Source organism: Heteronotia binoei, chromosome 6 (assembly GCF_032191835.1).
Source record: "Heteronotia binoei isolate CCM8104 ecotype False Entrance Well chromosome 6, APGP_CSIRO_Hbin_v1, whole genome shotgun sequence".
NCBI lineage: Eukaryota > Metazoa > Chordata > Lepidosauria > Squamata > Gekkonidae > Heteronotia > Heteronotia binoei.
This window is the reverse complement of record NC_083228.1, coordinates 72,990,349-73,013,687: the sequence shown is the minus strand read 5'-3', so window position 1 is coordinate 73,013,687 and position 23,339 is coordinate 72,990,349. Positions and strand designations below refer to the sequence as shown.

Below are 23,339 nucleotides of genomic sequence, written 5' to 3'. Positions count from 1 at the left end.
AGACTTCTTGGCCAGAGACTGAGGTTACCCCTGGGAACAGGATTTATGGAACTTTGGTGATAATATTATCATGCATAACTAACATGTCTTTATTATGAATGTATGAACTGCCCTAACTTCAGTTTTTGTAAAGTAGTTTCTAATCTCTCTCATATTATGGAAGAAGACAATTTGCTTTCAGAAAGCGGCTTTCTCCCACAGAATGCCACCTACCCCAAATTATCAGTATATACCTGAAGTTACAATCTTTTTCATGTTGGCATGGAAATAATAAGGACTGATGTTGGTGGGAAGAACCACTAAATTGCAGCCAATTTATAACCCTGTAGGGCTTTCAAGGCAAGAGATGTTCAGAGGTGGTTTGCCATTGCCTGCCTTTGTGTAGCACCCCTGGATTCCCTGTGGTATCCCATCCAGATACTAATTAGGGTCCACCCTGCATTTTAAGCTTACTAAGTGGACATAATAATAATATTTACTATTTTGGGGTATTCAAAGCACATCACATACCAGGCTGTTAGAAAAATTACAAGATAAGGTTACGGGAAGTCAGCACTACCATTACTATATGTTGTGCTGGGTGTAGGGAGTCCTACTAGGGATGAATCTGAGAGATAGTAGCTTGCCTCAGCCCATGTGGTAAGTTCATGATTGAGTCATGATTCAAATCAAGGACTTCCTGATCTGTAGCTCGATCAGTATGTTACACCAGCTCTCACACATTTATCAAAGTATCTGTTACTAATTTAGTGCATGTTCCAGAATGAAAATGTAGGCTTTAGAAATCTCTGCTGGATCAGTTTCTAAAGACAGGCAAATTTCCACAGTTTGTGAAGTCTTTAAAAATTAATCAGAAGATTCAAATAAAACAAGAATCTTCATGTTTAGCTTTCAACAGCTGAACAGAAAAACTTGAAGAAATGGTTGTCATGAAAACAAAGTTACCTGACATCCAAGCACAAATAAAATCCCTTTGCATTTGTACAGATATGTCTTTTGACACTACGCCCAAGACATTTGCATATATTGAAACATTCTGTTTGCTATATGAGGAAACAGTGGTACATTTGCAGTATGTATCATCCTGAACTTTCACAAATATCAATAGGTTGCTTAAGGTAGTACAAGTACTGGCCCAAGGCTTCCAAAGATCAGGACCATACAATAAGCATATGATGGGTGTTCAGACAACAATGGTTTCACCTAAATGGTCTGCAGAACATAGCAATAGATCAGAATGAGGGTTTAGCTTGAGAAATGGAGTTAAAGTCCACAATTTTTCATTCCTACAATTCAAAGCAAAAACTGTCCTTCACCACTTAACAATAATTGTGCTTTCAGAATAAGCAAATCAAAGACTGAGCAGAGTTAAACCTTTTCAAGTCCACTGAAGTCCATGTGTTTGGAAGGGCATACTTAGAATCATAGAATAAAAGCGCTGGAAGGGACCTCCAGGGTTATATAGTCCAACCTCCTGCACAATGCAGGAAATTCACAAATACCGCTGAAGTGCCAGGGGTAAGTTTTAACATGACTTAAGTTTCACAGGATCCCTTCCCTTCTGCTGTAAGCCACAGGGTGGAGCCACCAGCTGCAGGGTATCAGTCCCTGAGGGCCAATTAGAGCTGGTGGGTTAGAAAAGGAGATTTTTTTTTCTCTTAGTCTGAGCCTTCTGAGGACTTGCTGAGGCAAGGTGTGGCAGTGCTCTGAGGTTCAGCCAAAATACTTTGGAACCCTGGTGGACATGGCCGGACTATCCCAGGAGGGAGTGCCTGAGGGACTTTGGAACGTTTTAGCTTCCAACAATCAACCTAAGGGTTGAGGTACTAGTTAGCTTTAAGTTTTGTTATTTTTTATCACATTGTGTTGGGGGATTACCTGCACTGTTAAAATAAAACTTTGTTTAAACCCTTTTTTGTGTCAGTGGCTTGCAAGGTACCAGTGCCTATTGGCCCTACTTTAGAGAATGTAAAAGCTATAACCAGCTTTTGGTTAGCTGGAGAATTAGGGTGGATTGGGCCCTGTAAAATAAACCAGTCTGGTGGCAGCAACCCGGGGGAAGGTGGAAGAGCTTGGCCTCCTCCCTGTTATTAGACATAAGTGTCCTGGGAGTAAGTCTATGCTGACCTCCTGCTGGGGAGATGGCTAGAGGGACCCCTGGGCACCACAACGGCTACCCCCTAAATTCATAGGCTCTGCATTGCTGTTAGATGGCCATCCATCCTCTGTTTAAAAACCTCCAAAGAAGGAGAACCCACCACCTCCCAAGGAAGCCTGTTCCACTGAGGAACCACTCTGTCAGGAAGTTCTTCCTAATGTTGAGCCGGAAACTCTTTTGATTTAATTTCAACCCATTGGTTCTGGTCCTACCTTCTGGGGCCACAGAAAACCATTCCACACCATCCTCTATAATAGCCCTTCAAGTACTTGAAGATGGTGATCATATCACCTCTCAGCCGCCTCCTCTCCAGGCTAAAGGTGCCCAACTCCTTCAACCTTTCCTCATAGGCTTTGGTCTCCGGACCCCTCACCATCTTTGTTGCCCTCCTCTGGACCCGTTCCAACTTGTCTAGATCCTTCTTAAAATGTGGTGCCCAAAACTGAACACAATACTCCAGGTGAGGTCTTACCAGAGCAGAGTAAAGCGATACCAACACTTCCAAGTGATCTGTACACTATACTTTCGGTAATACAGCCCAATATTGCATTTGCCTTTTTAGCCACAGCATCACACCGTTGACTCATGTTCTGCGTATGATCCACTAAGACCCCTACTTCCGATGGCATTGACAGTAGGGGAAATGCTTAAAGCTCTGACCTTAAATGCACCTTTAAACATGAATCTAGAAATCAACAGAGCTTATTGTTAAGCAAAAGTCAGTTGTTGAAATTCCCATGATTTAAAAACTTTACACAATGCAGAGGCTGAAACAAAAGGCAAACTTTGACAGCTTCATTAGAAGTGATCCCTTCCCTGGGTCATCCTGTCTCTTTGGAAGATGTACCCTATTTTTAGCAAAAAATACATCTACCACAAGTTAAAGAGAAAGCAGTTCAGAATGGCTTCCTTCACAATGTGCCTCCCCCCACCCCGCCCCCAATTCCTACACTAGCTCGAAAATTTGTTCTTTTGTAAAATAACTAAGTCTAAGACCAATTTCCTCTCCGTCGAGAGAACAAAAGTTCCCAGTGACTCGCTAGAGGATATGGTATTAATCCCACCCTCTATCCCACCGCACAGCCTGGGACAAGGAAAGGGGAAGGGGTCGACTTGTTGCTCTCTACAGAGCAGGGGATCTCCCAGGTCTCCTTGCAGCAAAGGGCGGGGAAGGGGGCAGAGAAAAGAGAACAGGAGAAGAGTCCTTTCATACCCCCTTTGCCGAAGATGGAGCTGAAGCACCCGCAGGAAACTGAAGAAGCAACGAATATAGCATCAAATCCATTTCAGAAAGTTTGAGCTGGCCACAAGGTTCAGACCCACAGAGAAAACCCACATCCGCTTGATGGTCCTCTGCCAAGGCAGAACGGAGACATTTGTACTTACTGCGTCCTGCAACAAACTTCTTTGTGGGAGTAAACAGTTAACTCAGGTCCCGTTGCTCTCCCCCTCCGTCGCAGATCATGAGAGTTCAGTTGGAGATTCTTCCTTTTTTTCTTAGCCGCATCCTTCCCGCCTGGGTTTTAGCTGCGACACTTCGTACGAGCACTTTCTAGTTTACTCATTTCCTGGCGGTCTGTGTTACACTCCGCGGATGGACCCCTCTCCCCCGAAAAGCACTCTCAACTTTCCGCCGACTCTCGGGGCTTTTTAAAGGTGGAGGACAAAAGGGACAAGAATGTTAAAAGTCGCTCTTCGTCGCCTAGCCTACCGAAGCCCTCACATTTTTGCAAATTCACGCAAAACAGACAGAGGAAGTTAGGTAATTTGTTCCGCCGGGATTTCCAGCAAGGCAGAACTTTGCTGAGAAAGTCTTGGACGCCCTTAAATGCCGACTGCTGTTGCGCAACACGCGAGGATAGTAACATCTTTCCGGAGTTTGCTCCTCGTGGCTTTTTGTAGTCACATGAAATGCAGCGAGCGAGTTCAAGCAACGCCACCGGCAGATGCGGGGTTTTAAAGATGAAGAACTTCAGGAACGCGTTTCCCACCCCCTGTCAATATCATTCCTTCATCCCGATATAAATCGTTAGTATTTAAGGTGCTATTGAAGTTATGCACATAAATGTATTATCATATTTCTTTCTGCACAGTAGCTCTTAGTGTTTGATTTCCATCTTTAATAAAGAATGTTAAATGGCAGCAGATAAAACAGTAATGTTAGACGGATAAGCACAGGACAGGGAAATCTATATTTAAGGAAGTTTCCCCGTGCCAGGAATTTATTTGCGGGCCTCTGGGGGAAGCCAGACGGGTTGCTGAGACAGAGTTGCTTTGGCTCGTGTTGTGTCCTAGGCTCAAATGGGAGAACTGTTACTTTTGGAGGGAAGCTGAACAAGCCAAAGCTTGTACTCCACACCAGGGTTCCAGAGAAGGCCTAAGCGTGCCCAATCAGGGGAAGGATTGAAACATAAGTAGCCAATCAACATCTAGGCTCATACTGTACCCTGATAGGCCCTTAGGGCCCTGTAAATAGCCAATCCATGTACATAGTTAAGGACCAATCAGAAGGGGGCAAAAATTGTATAAAGGAGCGGGAAGTTTGAATAGAGCTCAGTCTGTGTGTGTGTTCCTGAAGTAAAGCTTGTTGAAATCACTCTCCGACTCTGGTCTCTTACTGCGCCAACCCCAGTACTTTACAGCTGGGTTTATAGATCCAATGGCTGTGCCAATGTAGTGTAGTGACAGAGTGTCAAACTAGGATCTGGGAAAACCAGGTCAACATACACACTTTGCCATGGAAACTTGCTGGTTGGCCAGTCACTCTCCCAGCCTAATTTATCTCACAGGGTGGTTGTTATGGGGAAAAAATGGAAAGGGGAGGGATACGGATCTGAATATATATTTGAAGCATAAATGTTAGTTGATGAAGGAGAGAACATTAATACATCAATTGTCAGGTTCTATGTAGTTAAGCAACAGTTTAAACACACTTATCTAGGGTACCCCAAACCTGGGTTCCAGCACCATCCAGCCAATTACACAACACCATCTGAGGCTGGTGCCATTGCTCAGCCACTGCAACACCCCCAAGACAGGACTGCTAGCCCACAATACCCCCTTTCCACTCTGAGCAGTTGCCACAGACCTGACTAGGAGCTGTTTATGACATCTGCAGGCTTCAAGGCCATGACTGGAACAGCGTTATTATACAACTAAATATGCACAGTGTTCTTTTTGCAGAAAGTAATGATTTTGAAGGGGAAAAAATGCTTAGATTCTATGCATGTTTTGTCTCCCCATCTTAGAAAATGTGTTCTTTCCTGTGCCTGAGAGGAACATTAATGTTTCTTCTTTAAAAGCATCCATGACCTCCAGTTTTAGAAATATTTATATGAAAAGCAATTTATACTAATAATTCACATTAAAATAGCTTGCCTAAATAATGGGGTGCATCACTATAATTAATTGGAAATTTTATACCTTCATATTTTGACCTAATAGATCTTCAAAGCAGCTTATGGCATGTCTATGGTCATATTTTATCAAATGTCCATTAATTATATTGAGTAAGAAAGATCATTCATAAACCAACCACAATAACCAGTTATCCATTCAATCCCAAATGCATTCCAAACTCTTTATCAATGTCGTAACTGAAAACAATGTAAAGTTTCCCTTCAGAAGTGCCTTACACTGCTGGGACCAATTAGGGTTGCCAAGTCCAATCCCAGAAATATCTGGGGACTTTGGGGGTGGAGCCAGGAGACACTGTGGTGGAGCTAGGGGGAGGGGGGAAACGGCGCCGGGGACCGTGGCGAGCCGCCCCGTCTCAGAGCGGGCGACACCGCTGCGCAGCTGCCGCCTCTTCTCCGTTCGCCGTGGCTGCTCCTCCAAGATGGGCTCAGGCTGAGCCCATCTTGGAGGAGCAGCTGCGGTGGGGCGGGGGCGGCAGCGGTGCTGCGGCCTCGCCCGCTCTGCCTCTGGTGTGGAATCGGAGGGGGGTGTAAAGGCGGACCGGCGGCGTGGCGAGCCGCAAGTCCGGGTCCTAGAAGGGCCCGGAGTCGCGGCTTACCATGCTCCTGGCCTGCCTCCGCCCTTCCCTTCTCTAGTTTTGCCTGCGCTGCTGCCGCCTCTTGGCTGCTCCTCCGAGATGGGCTCAGCCTGGGCCCATCTCGGAGGAGCAGCTGCGGTGGGCGGGGAGGGAGCAGCAGCGGCGCGGTGGCCTCGCTCGCTCCGGCATGGGGCGGCTCGCCATGCTCCCCGGTGCCGTTTTCCCCTCCCCCCGCTTTCGTTTTTTTGGGGGAGCGGGGGAAGAGGGTGGAAATCCTGGGGTCCCCCGCCAGGGTGGGAGGGTTGGGAAGCCTAGGACCAATGCTTCCTCTAAGCTGTGGAGTTGTGTGAGCTGCTAGCATCAAAGTTGTGAGCAAGCGATTTGGCTACTGCATAGATTAGTTCGGGGGGGGGGGTTGGTAGAAAAAGCCCAAGAGGAACTCATTTGTATATTAGGCCATACCTCTTACATCACCATTGTTTCACATAGGGCTTTTTTGGTAGAAAAAGCCCAGCTGGAGCATATTTGCATATTAGACCACACCCCTGACACCAAGTCAGCTGGAACTGCATCCCTGTGTGTTTCTGTTTAAAAAAGGGCCCTGGATTAGTTTGCTCTGGGGCCATCTTTCCTGACCTAAAACAAAAATGTGTGCGTTGCTGGCTAAAAAACTGTGAGCTAGCTCGCACTAACTCAGCTTAGAGGGAACACTGGCTAGGACTGCTACGCAGAAGGTCTGATCCCATATTGAGAGCCTCAGATAATAGGGACACATGGAACAGAAAAAGACCTGAGTGGTTGTAGTAGGCTTGCCTACTTCTAGGTGGGGCCTGGAGATCTCCTGAAATTACAACTGAACTCCAGACCATAGTGATCAATTCCCCAAGAGAAAATGGCTGCTTTGGAGGCTGAATTCTATGACATTATACCTTGCTGAGGTCCCTCCCTTCCTCAAATCCCACCCTCCTCAGATCTTCCCCCCAAATCTCCAGGAATTCCCAACCCAGAGTTGGCAACTATAGTTTGGTATGATCTGAGACAGTTCTGAGCCTTGCTGAATGTTAATCAAAAGTCTTTTAATTGTTAACCAAGCTGATTAATCCACTAGATGTTGAAGACTTTTTTTACAAGGGTGCTGAAATTTTTTTTAACAATCTAGTAAGCATTACATATTTAGAGCTGGATTTTGATGTGGAAATTTGATCTCAAAATAGAAAATTTGAATTTCAGGCCTGAAATTTTACATCACTACTTGGAAACTCTGCTCTCTCCACATTACTAGTTATTTTATATTCATTACTGTGTCATGTCTTTCTTTAGTTGAGTCCTTTTGAAATGAAAATATCCCTGATCCTTTAATCATCATTTACAGGGGCCATGCTGTAGTTCCTTGATCACAATGGTTGCTCTTTTTCTGTATTCTTTCTATCACTGTATATCCTTTTTTGAGATTTGGTGCTTGAAACTAGTCTATAGATTACTTAAAATGTGTCTGCAATATAGATGTATATTGAAGGTATTATAACAACTGACATATGATTCTCAATTCCTGAACAGTCCTTAAGAGTGAGTGAGCTACCAGTTTTCATTGCTATTGCACACTGATGTATTTAGTAATTTCTGAGCCACAAAAAAGTGTGGTGGGAAATTACTAGGATTTTCTGTGCTGTGGCACCTCCCTTTCCCTTTCTATAAGCTCCTTTACCTAACATTTTGAACCCATGAGCAGTCCTACTAAATTGGATCAATGGACCATCTAGTCTGGCATCCAGAGTGACCAATGAGATGTCCCAAGGAGGCTTATAAACAAGGTATGATAGTTACAGCTTCCAACTGTTGTTGCCCTACAAAAAACTGTAGGGCAGGGGTGTCAAACATGCAGTTCCAGGGGCCGAATCAGGCCCCTGGAGGCAGGCCCACTGCTAGGGATTCTGCTGCTATTGGCAGACCCCTGCACCACGCCCCCCCACATTTTTTTTTCTGCGTGTGCATAGCTCGTGTGGCATGATGACATCACTAGTGACATCAATCATGCAGGGCAATGGGCAGCACACAAGAGTGCAGGGCGACATGGGGGAGAGAGCGACGGGCAGTGCACAAGAGTGCTGCCGCACCGCCGCTTCCCCCCTGCTGCACCTGGCCACTTTCAAGCAGAAAGCGGCCGCCGTGCTCTTTGGAGGCTTCCTTGGAAGTCTTTGAATAGTGTGGCGGCCACTTTCAGCTTGAAAGCGGCCGGGCAACACTAAAGCACTCTGCTCTTCGGAGGCTTCTAAGGAAGCCTCTAAAGAGCGTGGAGGCATAGTGGCACCTGGGAAGGGGCAAGGGGACTAAGGGGGTGCCTTGTGGCACCCCCAGCCGGGGTGGTGCCATAGGCAGCCGCCTACCTCGCCTGCTCCCATGCACTGGACCTGACTGGAGGGCTCCTATAAGGCTCCCGAGCAACTGGCTGTTATCTGCTTCCTTCTCCCTATATCTTTCTTCCTTCAGCATAACAGCTTGCTTTCCAAGGCTTGCTCAATTGCACAGTAGCTACAGAACAAAACCTCTATTTTCTCCATTGGCTGAGGCTTCTCCCTTGGGGAGGAATAGCTTGCTTTGCTGGGCTCTCTCAATTGCACAGCAGAGCTACTGAGCCAAGCCTCTCTTCCTTCTATTGACTGAGGCTCCTCCCCCCCCTCCAGTCCCTGGGGAAGGAAGGAAAGAGCCAGAGCTTCCTTTGCCCATTTCCCTGGATCCCATGGGAGAAATACAAAGAAAGACCAATGAGTGTTAACATTTTAAGCATGTTTTAAGTTTATATATATATATATATGTGTGTGTGTGTGTCTGTGTCTGTGTTCTTTATAAAATTTATATCTCTGTTACCTAATCTTAAATAGGTGCACACGTGGCCCAGTCCAACATGGCTTGGGCCAACCAGACATGTCCCAGCCTGACATGGTCTCTTTTATGTCAGATGTAGCCCTCATACCAAATGAGTTTTACACCCCTGGTACAGTATTTAAAATCATTCTGCCTTTGAAGATGGCAACTGCATTTAGCCATCATGGTTAATACCCACCTGGTCCTCCAGGAATTTGTTTAATTTCCTATTTGAGGCTCTGCAATCTGGTAGATGTGTTAGTGCAGTGGGTATGACTTTTCTACTATTTGCAGTGTTTCAAATCCAACACTCTGCATATTTACCCAGATATGTCTCACTGAATTATTGGGCTCCTTCACAAACTACAAAGCATTGGATTGCATCTCAACTTACATTTTCTAGATTTAAAAGGTTGCAATATGTGAAATCCCCCTTACCCTATATAATAAACTTGCGTCAAATGCCTAACACTGTATCATCACTACTTGGGCCAGAATCACAAGCTGCATAAACACAAATGCATCTGCTGGTTAATAGCAATTCAGGATGCTGGAAACATTTTCCAGGGAGAAGCCTTTGGTGAGAGAGGAGGCATTTAATCCTCCCCCTGCCCTCTTCAGTGCCTCCAGCAAGTCTCCTTTCATTGGATTTCTTTGCAGCCATGAAACTGACTGGAGAGGGGAAGAGAGAAAATCAGCCTGAGGGAAAGTGTGTGTGAGTGAAAAATGAGTAGAGAATGGGTCATTTCCACCCACTGATTTTTTCCATAAAGCTGCCCCTCTTAGCAGTAACATCACAAGACAGGCCCAAGCTTCCTCCTGTGCAATGCATAATACCATCCTGAAGCAACCTGATTCTAAGTTGTACTGTGGATTCAAGTCCAGTAGCATCTTAGGGACCAAAAAGGATTCTGACAAAAGGAGATTTGACTCTTGAAAGCTCATACCCTGAACATCTTGTTGGTCTCTAAAGCTCTGCTGGACAAGTCTAGCTCTTCTATTGCAGATCAATACGGTTGCCCTCTGAAACAAACTAATTTGCTTCATCTTAACTGTTTTGACTGTTTTAATCATTGTATATCTATTTTATTATTGAATGTGTAATTTTAATACTCATTAATTTAATTGTTTGTGGGATTTTATGTTGTGAGCCACCCTGATAAATAAAATTCTAAACAAACACTCAGGATTTCTTAGTCTTTTTTCTTTATCATAGATGGTCTGATAGGTATTTCTGTTTTTAGGATCACAAGCTACCTGTGCCTACCTCCTCTACTGAGACTGTTAAGATGGTAACTTTCCAGTAGAGTTTTGACTTTACCATCTTCCTTTGATTTACCTCAGAAATTAACATATGCCAGTGTTTTTCTGTTTTAACAATGAACTATATTTACCTAAGTTGTATCAGCTCCCTCTGACAAAAGCAGTGAATTCTTAACACTGAGAGAAATTGATTTACTGGGGAACCCATAAAAGCCCCAATAAATATTATGCAAGACCATTTTCTCCCCAAGGGGTACCATAAAAGAAGATATTGGATTTTTGGATTTTAGGGTGTGTGTGTCTTGCATGTCCATACAAATAGCTACTGTTTGTATATATAGCACTTGTAGGAGATCCATCCTCTATCCGCTGCAACACTCACTCTGCCTCCTGGCTCTGAGTCTGATCAGAATTGTGGTGGTGACATCAGCACCCCTTTTACCCTTTGCCCCTCCACATGCTTCCAAGGCCAGGAGGTCTTTCCCCTCAGAGCGGCATGCACAAGACAGCATAGTTGTCTCCCAATCCATGTTCTGGCCCTCTTCCTCTTCTCTTCCCGACTGGTCCTGTTGCTTCATTGGCTAACTGCTGCTCTATGTGCCTGCTCATGCAACCCCCTCATGGTCACCATTTGAAAAAAAGTCAAGCCAGCTGGTGCAATGGTGGCAAGGCCAGCCCCTTGACTCTCAACCCCACTTAGTGGCTTCTCCAATTCTTGCTGAGCTGCGGTCAGAAGTGGGAGGGGGAAAACCACTCCTCCTCTTTCTCTGCCTGTGCTTCCATAACTCCATACTATTTTACCTTAGCCTCTTAGCCCCGCCCCTGAGATATTCCCTTTCTGTTTCTTGATAGCTTTAACCATATACAAACCTTACTGCATACACCTGCTTGCCCACTCACCCACCTAAGCGGTCTCTTGCCTTCTCTCCCTCACACCAGTTGCTGGTGGGCCAGGTAAGAGCCTTGGACAGGCTGGTTCCGGCCCCCAGGCCTTATGTTTGACACCCCTATCCTAGTCCATCCTATTGCTTACTGGGTGACCTTGGGTCAGTCATACGCTCTCAGCCAGACCTACCTCACAGGCTTGTTATATGAAGATAAAATGAAAAGGAGAATGGTGTAAGCTGCTTTGGGCTTGCATTTGGGAGAAGCCAGCAGATACAGGAAGAGTGGACAATATCCCCTCCTTTATAAAACAAAGAGGAAGTTAAGAACTTCCCTGAGCTAGCTGAGTGAGTGCGTTGTAGTGGTTAGAAAGACTAAAATCAGAGGCCCATATTCAAATTCTCAGTCTACCATGGAAGGTTGCTGGATTACCTTGGGCCAGTCACACACTCTCAGTCAGACATACCTCATAGGGTTGTTGTGAGGACAAAATGGAAGACAGGAGAATGATATAAGCCTCTTTGGGTTCCTACTGGATATAATAGCAGGGTATGACATTTGTTATAAATTTAATTTTGACTACAGTTCACACACAAAAAAAAGGATGATTGCTTTCGCTGTTGCTGCAGGAGGCATAACAGCTCATTCATTCTTCAAACCACTGTTAAATATTGTGAGTGCAGCAAAACCTAAGTGAGTGGAGTGGAGTGAGAAGGGTGGGCCCCTAGTAATTGAATAATTTCTGTAGGCTAGAAGCAAAGATCAGTGGTAGGATTATGTTTGTAAAAAGCTACTACAATTGGGTGTGTTATTCTGGGTGTGTTATTTTAACTTGTGAGTAGGATTGCCATTTCTCCAGTTCCCATCCTTACTCTGGGAAGTGGTGGGGAGGGAATGCAGAGGTTGGAATGGTGTCCTGTGCATTACTTCAGGCTGCACAACTGGAAATGATGTAACCAGACTCCCTAGGATTCACACAAAACTCTATTGTTACCAGGGCTTTTTTTGTATCAGGAACTGCTTTGCATATTAGGCCACTCTCCCCTGACATAGCCAATCCTCCAAGAGCTCACAGAGCTCTTAGTACAGGGCCTACTGTAAGCTCCAGAAGGATTGGCTACATCATGGGTGTGTAGCCTAATATGCAAAGGACTAGTTCCTGATAAAAAAGCCCTATTGTTAATATAGAGTTATAAAGTCACAGGATGTGGTCATGGTGAGTCTCCATTCCCAAAGCCACCTGAGAGCTGGCAACCCTAGGATCAGTCCTTATTTGCATATATTTTTATGCCACTCTTTCCTTTAGAGCAGTGGTCCTCAACTATGGGACACCACAGGCACTTTTGGAATTTTGAGAAACTGTAGCGTACACCATTACAAAACTGTCACCAAATTCAAAGGCAATGCTTCCTGTACTTTTATAAAGCGCCTTTTGTACTGAGAAGGGGAGGAGCTTCACCCTTGTACGGTTGCAGGGAAAAGTTAGCAAGCTCAAATACCTGAGCTCTGTGTCTATGGCAAGTTAAGGGTCATGAGTGGTGAACCTGCTACTGGTTTCCTGCTACTGGTTTCCTGGTTTTCCATAGCAACAAAGCATCTGTTAGCAGTTTGTACTTAGTGTTTTCCTGTATATAGCACATGGACTCAGTCCCACCCAGATTTATTCAGAAATAAATCCCATTAAGTTAAATGGAATTTACTCTCAGGTAAATGTGCGTGACATTGCTATGAAAATGGGGGTGGAGAATGCAATTATGAAACTTCTTCAAAGACAAAACAATGATATGCTGCAGATATATTCAGGTAAGAAGGATATTTTCAAAAGCATGAATGGTCCCTTAGCTATTCTTTCATGGACAGCATGTGAATAAAATGAATTCACCTTTCCCCATTTCATTTCAAGCTGGCCATCTGGCATCTCCTTCATCTCCCTTCATCTGAACAATTTAATCGTCTTCAATTGCTGTGATTTTATTATATCCTTTAAATATTAAACATGGAAGTACTTCTCTCAAGAGAACCCAAGTGTCAAAAAGCAGGAGGATTCAAGTACATCAACGGTTTCAAAAAGGTTTTAAAGATATGAATTAATTATAAGACATAAGTATGAAATATACATATGAAAGTCTGTAAAGGCAATTTTTGAAAATTTATTTAAAACTTTTCTGTCCCATTTGTCCCACAGGCTCAAGGCAGCTCACAACAAATGCCACAGGCAGAATATAAGCATAAACCCATTAAAATAACCCAAACTACAAAACTCTCAGAGTAAAAGAAAAAAGAGTACACACAGAGAGAGCCCAATGGACTCAGCCAAAAGCTCTTTGAAAAACGAAGAACTGTCACTGCCTATTTGGCACCCAGGGTGGATGGTTTTTTAACACCCCCTCCTCCTCCTCCTTTTTTTGCCATCAAGTCACAGCTGATTTATATTGACCCCATAGGGTTTTTAAGGTAAGAGATGATCTAAGGTGGTTTGCCATTGCCTGCCCTGCTTAGCTTCTGAGATCTGAGGAGATCAAACTGGGCTGGGGCTATCCAGGTCAGGGCCCCTCCTCTTCCAGTAATAATCATGAAATAAAATGAATAATAATGGCCAGAAAAGAAGCACAGACAGTGATAATTTTCTTTTATTTAACTTTCTATATATCATCATGCCAGTTAACCCCCCCTTCCCCCCAAAACCAAATTCCAGCACTCTATTCCATCACAAGAGCCAGTGTGGTGTAGTGGTTGAAGTGTCAGATTAGGATCCAGGAAATCCAGGTTTGAATCCCCACTCTGCCATGGAAGCTTGTTGGGTGACTTTGGGCCAGTCACATTGCTGACGTGGAGGCAGGCAATAGCAAACCACCTCTGAACATCACTGGGCGTCAACGTGGCAAATGCGGTTCAATGTGGCCAAGTGCAAAGTAATGCACATTGGGGCCAAGAATCCCAGCTACAAATACAAGTTGATGGGGTGTGAACTGGCAGAGACTGACCAAGAGAGAGATCTTGGGGTCGTGGTAGATAACTCACTGAAAATGTCAAGACAGTGTGCGTTTGCAATAAAAAAGGCCAACACCATGCTGGGAATTATTAGGACGGGAATTGAAAACAAATCAGCCAGTATCATAATGCCCCTGTATAAATCGATGGTGCGGTCTCATTTGGAGTACTGTGTGCAGTTCTGGTCGCTGCACCTCAAAAAGGATATTATAGCATTGGAGAAAGTCCAGAGAAGGGCAACTAGAATGATTAAAGGGCTGGAGCACTTTCCCTTTGAAACGCTTGGGACTCTTTAGCTTGGAGAAACGTCGACTGCGGGGTGACATGATAGAGGTTTACAAGATAATGCATGGGATGGAGAAAGTAGAGAAAGAAGTACTTTTCTCCCTTTCTCACAATACAAGAACTCGTGGGCATTCGATGAAATTGCTGAGCAGACAGGTTAAAACGGATAAAAGGAAGTACTTCTTCACCCAAAGGGTGATTAACATGTGGAATTCACTGCCACAGGAGGTGGTGGCGGCCACAAGTATAGCCACCTTCAAGAAGGGTTTAGATAAAAATATGGAGCACAGGTCCATCAGTGGCTATTAGCCACAGTGTATGTGTGTATATAAAATTTTTTGCCACTGTGTGACACAGAGTTTTGGACTTGATGGGCCGTTGGCCTGATCCAACATGGCTTCTCTTATGTTCTTATGTTCTTAAATAAATAAATTCCATCACACCACTCGTGTTCTGAGCAGGCATTTGGAAAGGCTTCTGTTCTCCATTTTGAAGCCCAAGAGTTGACCATCCCAAACATCTACAGGGCATTGTTGAGAACTAAGAGTCTGCCTTTGCATATATTTTTACTAACACTAGCCAAAGCATCACAAAATAGTGATCATAAGCTTCAACAGACTGGATGTTAAGAAACATACTGGCCCCCCAAGAAAGTGCCCTCATCCTCCATTGTCTCCAAAGGATTAAAGTCAAACTAGAAAATCTCTGCAGTAGAAACTAAAGGAGGAGGGCTGTGATGGACTCAAGCCCTTAGCCTGAGTAGCTGAGAAACAGGCTTGCAGCGATGGCTGGAGCAGTATCCTTTTGAGATTTGCTCAGCAAAAAATCACCTCAGGATTTTTAGTCGGAGCCAGGGGGTCTTTGCAAGAAGTCTTCAGTATACCAGTCTGGAGTAAAGACAGTGGGCTTAGGCCAGGCAGTTGTAAAACCAACTGGCCAAGGGGCTGAGAGCAGCCAGAGCGGCTGAGCTCCTTGTGGCAGAAAGAGCTGAGTGGACTCTGTCTGGAAAAGGGAGTTTTCAGATTGTTTGAAACTCTCTGAGGGAGACTTTGCCAGCGCATCAGGCAATCTTCAAGTACAAACAAGATCACACAAATACACACTGAGGGGAGAACTGGATTCTGGTGGTCAGCAGGGTTGCCTAAGACTCAGACCAGAGAACTAGCTGTGGGGCTGAGACTTATTGGAATTGAGGGGTGTGAGTCCTGCAAGATAGCTAGTGTGAAAGGGTCTGTGAGGGAGAATACTGACACCAGTCAGGAGTTCTCTATGTGTGTGTGGAAGAGTGATTGAAGTTTGTTATTTATATGATTTGGCACTGCCTAAGTTAGGGTAAAACCTCTGAAGAGACAGCATTCTGAGTGCCCAGAAGGCACAGACAGCCTGTGTGAAGTAGAGTCTAGTGGGACTCTGAAACCTGCCTGGTTTATTGTTTATTTTAAGGATCTTCTACCAAAGTCTTGTTATATTTTGCCTCAGCCTGAAAAAGTCTCTACTCTCTGTAATTATTTTATTCTGCCAACCAGCTGCCAACTGATTTGTCTCCTGCATATTGAACAGTTATAATCAATATTATTTCATCCTCCTCCTTGCCTTTTGTTACCTAATAAATATTTTGTGGTTGTTAACGTTAAAACCGTCTGGTGCCAATTATTAAGAGTTCTGACAGGATTTCTGGGAGTGTTACTGAGGGACTGAGGGAAGGTGACCGGGGAGAAATTTAAAGTGGTCACTTTCCCGAGTAAAGCCTCTGAGTGGGTTCCTCACAGGGGCATTTTTGCAAGCCTAGCAGAACCAGTGCAATGTACAGAATACCCAGTAGTACCAGCGCAATCACAGAGTGCCCAGCAGAACCCAGTGCCATAGTGGCAATGCCAGCACAGAATCACAGTCCAAGCAAGGGTGGTGGTGGTTGGAAGCTCAGCAGAACCAGTGCAATATACTGTGCCCAGCAAACTCAGTTCCTTCTGTTCATAATATTAACAAAGCTTTGCTACTATAGAACTCTTAAATACATTCTGTCACCAAGCAGGATAGGGATGCAAAGGTCTTGAGACCAAGAAGTGAAAATAAAGGGGAAGGGGCATGGAAAAATTAGGTGAAAGGAGACAGAAATGAATGAGAAAATGTGGAAAAAGGGAGGGAAATTAGGAAAGGGAAAGGTTGTTTTATCTTGCTGCAACACCCTAACTCAGGGGTGGTCAAACTTGCTTTATGTAAAAGTTACATAAAATAAATATCAGATGTTTGAGAGCCACAAGAAATGAACGTCAAATGTCTGAGAGCCACAAGAAATGAACGTCAGATGTTTGAGAGCCACAAGATGGAAGGGAGGGAGGAAATAGATACGAGGGAGGCAGAGGTGGAATGAAAGCAACTTTAAATGTATTCTCCAAGCAACCAGATAGCTTGGCTTGGAGAAGTGATTTAAAGATATAAATGCCTTCTCCAAGCCGGCTGATGGGGTGGTGGGGGATTTGAGAGCCACGGAATATATGTGAAAGAGTCACATGTGGCTCCTGAGCCACAGTTTGGCCACCCCTGGCCTAACTACTGCTTTGCAAGTTCTGGCTGAGCTGGGTGCAAGGAAAGGAAAAGAGAAAGGCTGGACTATTGGGGAAGATGACCTACATGTTGGCAATTACTGTAGCAGCTATCAGTGTGCTGGCTCTATTGTTGTTAAGCAAGTTTGCTTCAGTCTTGGAGAAGGGAAATCTACCTGATCTGAGAGTGCTTTTAGCTATGCCCAGACTTCCCTGTGGCCCTAAAGGCTGCAGCCAGAACTGCATGTGAAAAATAAAAAGAAAACTGTTTGGCTGGATGCAGCCTGATGCTGGCTTCAAGGGCCCCCTTCAAGTGCCTTCGTCAAGCTGCACCCAGGGCAGACTGCACCCCCATACCCTTGGTATGCCACTGGTTTCCATGACTTCATGAAACCCTCCCAATCCTCTCTGGCAAGCATGGTTGTGTCCAAAACCATTCCTGATCTTCCATCTGATATCCCACTGACAAATTTTCCACGGCTGGTATGTCGTTTTGTTCTATAATATTGTCTTTCCCAACAATCTTCATCTCTATGTGATGTGAATTTAGTTCCAGTTTATTTCCCTTAAACCATTTCTATGGACACTGTTATGTAGTGGTTTGATTTAAGAACTGAAGAGCACAGGAAAAACTGAAGAGGGACTTCACAAACTCAATTGTTTTCTGCTGGTTTAGTATCTCTGATGAAAACTCTGTATAAGATACACACACACACACAGACAAAAACCATTAGCATAGTATATCTTTAACCTCCTTCTAGCAAGGTCAGCTGTTGGAGTTAACAACATTGAGATTTATAAACAACATTGATAAACATGATTATTTACCAGTCACAAATCTATCTTTGAAGCTAGAGTGAGGTGGGTCAAGGACAGGTGTCGAATAAGGTGCCTTAAAAAGAGAAAAGGGATGACGACAGTTTATTCATAATAAACAATATGCAGGAAAATCAATTCAAAACTAAATTTTCTAATAATCCCTCAGCCTCAAATGCCTATTTAAATAAATAGATTTCATCACTTTCCTAAAGACCTGTAGGGAGGAGGAGGAGGAGAAGGAGAAGAAGGAGAAGAAGGAGAAGAAGAAGAAGAAGAAGATGATGATGATGATATTGGATTTATATCCCGCCCTCCACTCCAAAGAGTCTCAGAGCGGCTCGCAATCTCCTTTACCTTCCTCCCCCACAACAGACACCCTGTGAGGTGGGTGGGGCTGGAGAGGGCTCTCATAGCAGCTGCCCTTTCAAGGACAACTCACCGAGAGCTATGGCTGACCCAAGGCCATTCCAGCAGGTGCAAGTGGAGGAGTGGGGAATCAAACCAGGTTCTCCCAGATAAGAGTCCACACACTTAACCACTACACCAAACTGGCTCTCTTTTTAAAGAGGTCTTTTTAAAAAGCAAAATGTTTCAAATGATTGGGGCCACAACAATAAAGGCCTTGCTTTGAACCCTGGGAGATCTTATGTCTTGAAAAGGGGACTCTGTGAAGACTTTTCTAGATGAGTTCAAGAAAGTGGCATCTTGTGGGAAAGGCATTCTCTGAAGCAGGTTTAATCCAGACTACAGAAGACTTCAAATGACAAAACCAGCAAACCTACCTGAGAACTAGTAGTTAATGCATTTGTTCCAACATTGAATGGTTATTTTCTTCCTTTCTTGTTTTCACCAGGAGATGAATGGTAATTAGGGTTGTAAAGAGCCTGGAGAAAAAGTGTCCGATTCCTTTAAAGGGGCTTAATGCGTGGAAATGAGCAGGTGAAGCTGTTAATGGCACAGAGGTAAATAACATAATCTGGTAAATAACATCCCATTAAGCCTCTATTAAAGAGACAGGGCACTTACTCCAGGTTGTTGGCAACCCTAGTTGCAACATTTAACATCTCTTGCAAGTTTCTAAATTGTTTTCAGTGGTAGTTCCATGTAAAGTCATTTACAATAAATACTCTCTGAGTTATAAAGAAAATTCCTATTAAGATTTTTCAGAAAGGGGCAAATCAGATGTAGCTGGTGAAAAGCACTTCTGGCCAGAATGCTCAACAAACATGCAGACTAGTATATTAAAAGTACCAGCTGTGACTTTAATAGCAGTAATCAGGTGATAAGGTTTATCTCCATGCTGTGAAAAGCTTGCCTAAATTCTGCACAGCAAGTGCTACAGAGGCACAACAGCAGGTTAGTGGACAGAAATAAGTTTTATCACTTGTAAAGAGAAATGTGATATACAGGTCCTTTGTTTTGTTTGTTATCTGCCAGCCCTACATTACACAGATGTGAGAAATTCTATTGCCACACTATCTAATTCTCAACTTGGTCCCATTTGTGGATACTGAAATTCAGAGAGTGGTGCTGTGAACAAAGAAAATCAATGTTTCTACAAACCCAAGAGAGGCCCCAGAAGCCCCAGTAAAATTTGAATTAGAAACCAAACCAAAACAAGTGTGTATGTGTGGGTGTGCCAACTCTCCCAATGATAGTAGTGCCTGTAATGACATGTACAGGGCAACCACAGAAATATTGCCAGCCTTCAAACACTGGTTTCTGTCAATAAAAGTCCTGGGGAGAGAATCTGCCAGCACTTTTTTGCCTTTCCGGACCACTCTTGCTTGCTTTTTTTCTGACCTGGATGGAGAACTCATTAGGGCTAGCAGCAACCACCAGGAACTTGCTGCTGTCCAATTTGTAAACTCAGGCAGGTGTGGCTAGGTCCGGCCCTGCCACTAGGCAAACTAGGCGATTGCCTAGGGCGCTGGCATTCTGGGGATTTGATGCCCCCCCCCTTATGACTCAGTGACATTACTATTGCAGGAGGGGCCTTGCCTAGGGCGCCAGACAGTCTAGGGTCGGCCCTGGGTATGACAATGGCTACTAGACAATTCCATTAAATTTGCCAGAGCATTGCAGCAGCTTCAGTGCAAGTGGTAGGACTTGGTTGGTCTGGAAGTGGCCACCACACAGCTCACCTGAGAGACTTGCTACTGCATAACCTTTGCAACTTGGCCAGACTTTTCCCAAGAAGAGGCTGCCAGGGGGACAGAAAGAGGGAAAGCTGAGAGTTCATGTAATATAGTGGTTAGAGTGTCAGACTAGGATCTGGGAGGCCTGGGTTCAAAACCTGACTCTGGCATGGAAGCTTCCTGAATGATCCTGGGCCAGTTACTCTCTTTTAACCTAAGGAAGATAAAACAGAAGAGAAGAGAATGATGTAAGGTGGTTTGTGTCCCCCTTGGGGAGAAATATTGAATATTAGTTGATAAATAATAAAGGGAACAGATAAAAGAAATGTTGGTTGGTGAGTGGAAAAGAGAAAGAAAAACCAGAGAGGATATGGGGGCTTCCAGAAGGAAAGAAAGAGGAAATAGTGTGGGGAAGGGAATATGGGAAAATGAAGCTACCTCTCCAAGTCCTCAGGGGTTCCCTGTTGATAGATATATTCACATGCACTGCTTCTTGACTGATTGATTAACATTTTCTTTATTTCTACTTGAGTTGACTTGATACATGAAGATAAATAAATAATGAGATAAAATATGTTTGTAAAATAGCCGGTTTGAGGTTGACTCAGCCTTCCATCCTTCCGAGGTCAATAAAATGAGTACCCAGCTTGCTGAGGGGAAAGTGTAGATGACTGGGGAAGGCAATGGCAAACCACCCCGTAAAAAGTCTGCCTTGAAAACGTTGTGAAAGCAACGTCACCCCAGAGTCGGAAACGACTGCTGCTTGCACAGGGGACTACTTTTACCTTTATACACATGAACTGTCAATGAGGTAAGTACTTAGCACAGCACTGAACTGTTACAAAAACATGTAAAGAAATCGCACCAAGCATTTAGTGGTCAGGCAGCAGCGCCACAACAATAATATTGTGGTTGTATACCGCCACCTAGTGCTTTTCTTTATTATAGTTGTGTTTATCTTTTCCTAGCCGTAACAGAAACCTTATTTCCCAAAAGGCATATGTGGTGAAGCTTCTGAGTATTGGTTTATATCTTAGAAATAACTCATGAAACATGTTAAAAAAAATTTTCATTAATTTTGTGACTGCCATACATCTGAAGCATTAAACTATCACCTTAGAGCTCTGATTTGTGGTGTAAAGTGCTGTCAAGTTGCAGCTGGCTTATGTTGACCCCATTTTCAAAGGTGGTTTGCCATTGCCTACATCTGCATAACAACCCTGAGCTTCTGTGGTGGTCTCCCATCCGAGGACTACTCAGGGCTGATCTTGTTTAGCTGCCAAAATCAGGCTAGTCTGAGCCATCCAAGTCAGGGCTCAGCTGCGATTACAGGCCTGATAAATAGACTCATTAGCCAAAACTACATGCAAGTGTCTTGTACTCTGTTGGTTTCATCTGCACTGTAACATAATTTTATGCAGGGGTCGTTTTGTAGAAAAATAGGTGGTGGAGCTCATCCAGGGATTGTTATGCAGCTGCACATACTATTCAATGGACAAGGAGGTGGAATTCTTAGGAGGAGGGAGAGGAACTCTCAGAAAGGTTCAGGAGCTGTGCTTCTGTGAGCTTCCACTGAATCTGAGGCCTGATTTTATGTGTGCTTAATTGATGTGATTTATAATACACTATGCACCATCCATTTATGTGAGCCCAGTATGCGTCAGCTTTGAAAAAGGCAAACTCCTTTTAAGGCAAAGGACTGAAAATGAAACAGTCGTATAAAGCTATGATATGGCCTCATTTGGAATAATGCGTGTAGTTCTTGTCACCATATTTCAAAAGATTACTGTAGAACTGGGAAAAGTACAAAGCAGTGCAACTGAGATTATTAGAGTGGTGGAGCCCCTTTTGCATGAGGAAAAGCTGGAGAGTCTGGGAGTTTTCAGTTTAGAAAAAAGGGGCACATATCAGAGGTTTATAATCGGGCAGAGAGAGCAAGCAGATAACTTTCTCTCTCTCTCCCAAAATGCTAGAACTTCAGAGCATCTTATGAAATTGAAGGCCAGTATAGTCACAACAGAAAAGGAATTACTGTTTTACCAAATGAGTGATTAAAATATGGAATTCAAGGCTAGTGGATTAGGGTTGCCAGCTCCAAATTGGGAAATACCTGGAGATTTTGGGGGTGGAGCCTGAGGAGGGTGGGGTTTGGAACATAATGCCATACAGTGAACTGACCTCTGTCACCTGGAGATCAGTTGTAACAGTGGGAGATCACCAGCCACAACCTGGAGACTGCCAGCCTTACAGGGGATGTAGTGATGACCACAAGCATAGATGGCTTCAAAAAGACAATTTCATGGGAGATAGGACCGTTTGTGGCTAGTAGCCATAGTGACTAGGGATGGGCACGAACCAGGAAAATGTGGTTCAGTTTGTGGACTGTCATGAACTTTTAGACAGAATGCCCCTCATGGACACAGCACCCAAGGAAAACAGACCTCCTTCCAGCTGCAAGGAGCTTTTATAAACTATTTCTCCACCAGGTCAAAGAGGATTTTCCTGGAGACCTCCAGGACATTTCCTTCCTGGGGTCCCTCTAGCATTTCATTTCTCCAAATCTCTGTTCCTTGCTTGGAGAAGGGTGTGTGTGGGGAACTTGACACCCATTATCTCTCCTGCTAGATCTATTTAGTATTTCTTAAGAGGTAACTGAGGTCAGCCTGGAAAGCCACTGACTGACCTCCCCCCTCCTATCTTGCGCTCTGCCTAGAAGGAAAAAAAAACCCTTTTAAAATGCAGTTTTTCCCCAGGAAAAAAATGCATTTCTTTACAAGCAGCATGAAGGTTCATGGAAAGTTTGTGCCAGGTACCCTGCCATGAACAGCACATCACAAAGCACAAATTGGTCAAAGTTCAATGATAAACTTTAGTAGTGACTAAAGCAAACCTCCACATTCAGAGGCAATAAACTTCTGAATAACAGCACTAGAAGGCAACATCAGGTGCAGGCCTTGGCCTCTAAGTGCTGTTGTTTTTCCCTCTAGAGTAACTGGTTGACCACTGTGTGAGGCAGGATATTGAACTAGATGGACTGGTCCGATCAACAGGGTTCTTCTCATATTCTCATGTTATCTTCTGTATTGCCTGTATGACACAAGTTTTACTTGTCTTACAGCAGGGGTGTCAAACTCATTTGTTATGAGGGCAGGATCTGACATAAATAAGACCTTGAAGGGCTGGGCCATGTCAGGTCAGGCCATGTGTGTACCTATTTAAGATTAGGTAGCAGGGATATAAATTTTCTAAAGAACACAGGCAAACACAAATATATTTTTAAAAAAACTTAAAACATGCTTAAAATGTTAGCACTCATTGGTCTTAAGGATGCTTTCTTTGTATTTCTGCCATGGACTCCAGGGAACTGGGCAAAGGAAGCTCTGGCTCTTTCCTTCCATCCT

At 44.1% G+C, this 23,339-nt stretch overlaps 1 protein-coding gene across 5 annotated transcripts in view; it reads right to left on the bottom strand.

The window, feature by feature from the left end:
• The window catches only part of ITPRIP (inositol 1,4,5-trisphosphate receptor interacting protein), a 58,182-nt gene extending 39,401 nt beyond the window's left edge, over positions 1–18,781 (bottom strand). Inside the window, exons 1-4 of one of the 5 annotated variants that reach the window (XM_060241710.1) lie at positions 18,583–18,685; positions 17,810–17,873; positions 11,629–11,694; positions 3,545–3,804 (exon numbers count right to left, since the gene is read on the bottom strand). The gene's annotated coding sequence lies outside the window, so the exon portion shown is untranslated. Of the gene's footprint in view, positions 1–3,371; positions 3,805–11,628; positions 11,695–17,809; positions 17,874–18,582 lie in introns of those variants that run through there. The other 4 variants (XR_009555574.1, XR_009555573.1, XM_060241711.1 and 1 more) reach the window with 4 other exon arrangements.
• Between the last annotated feature and the right edge of the window lie 4,558 nt (positions 18,782–23,339).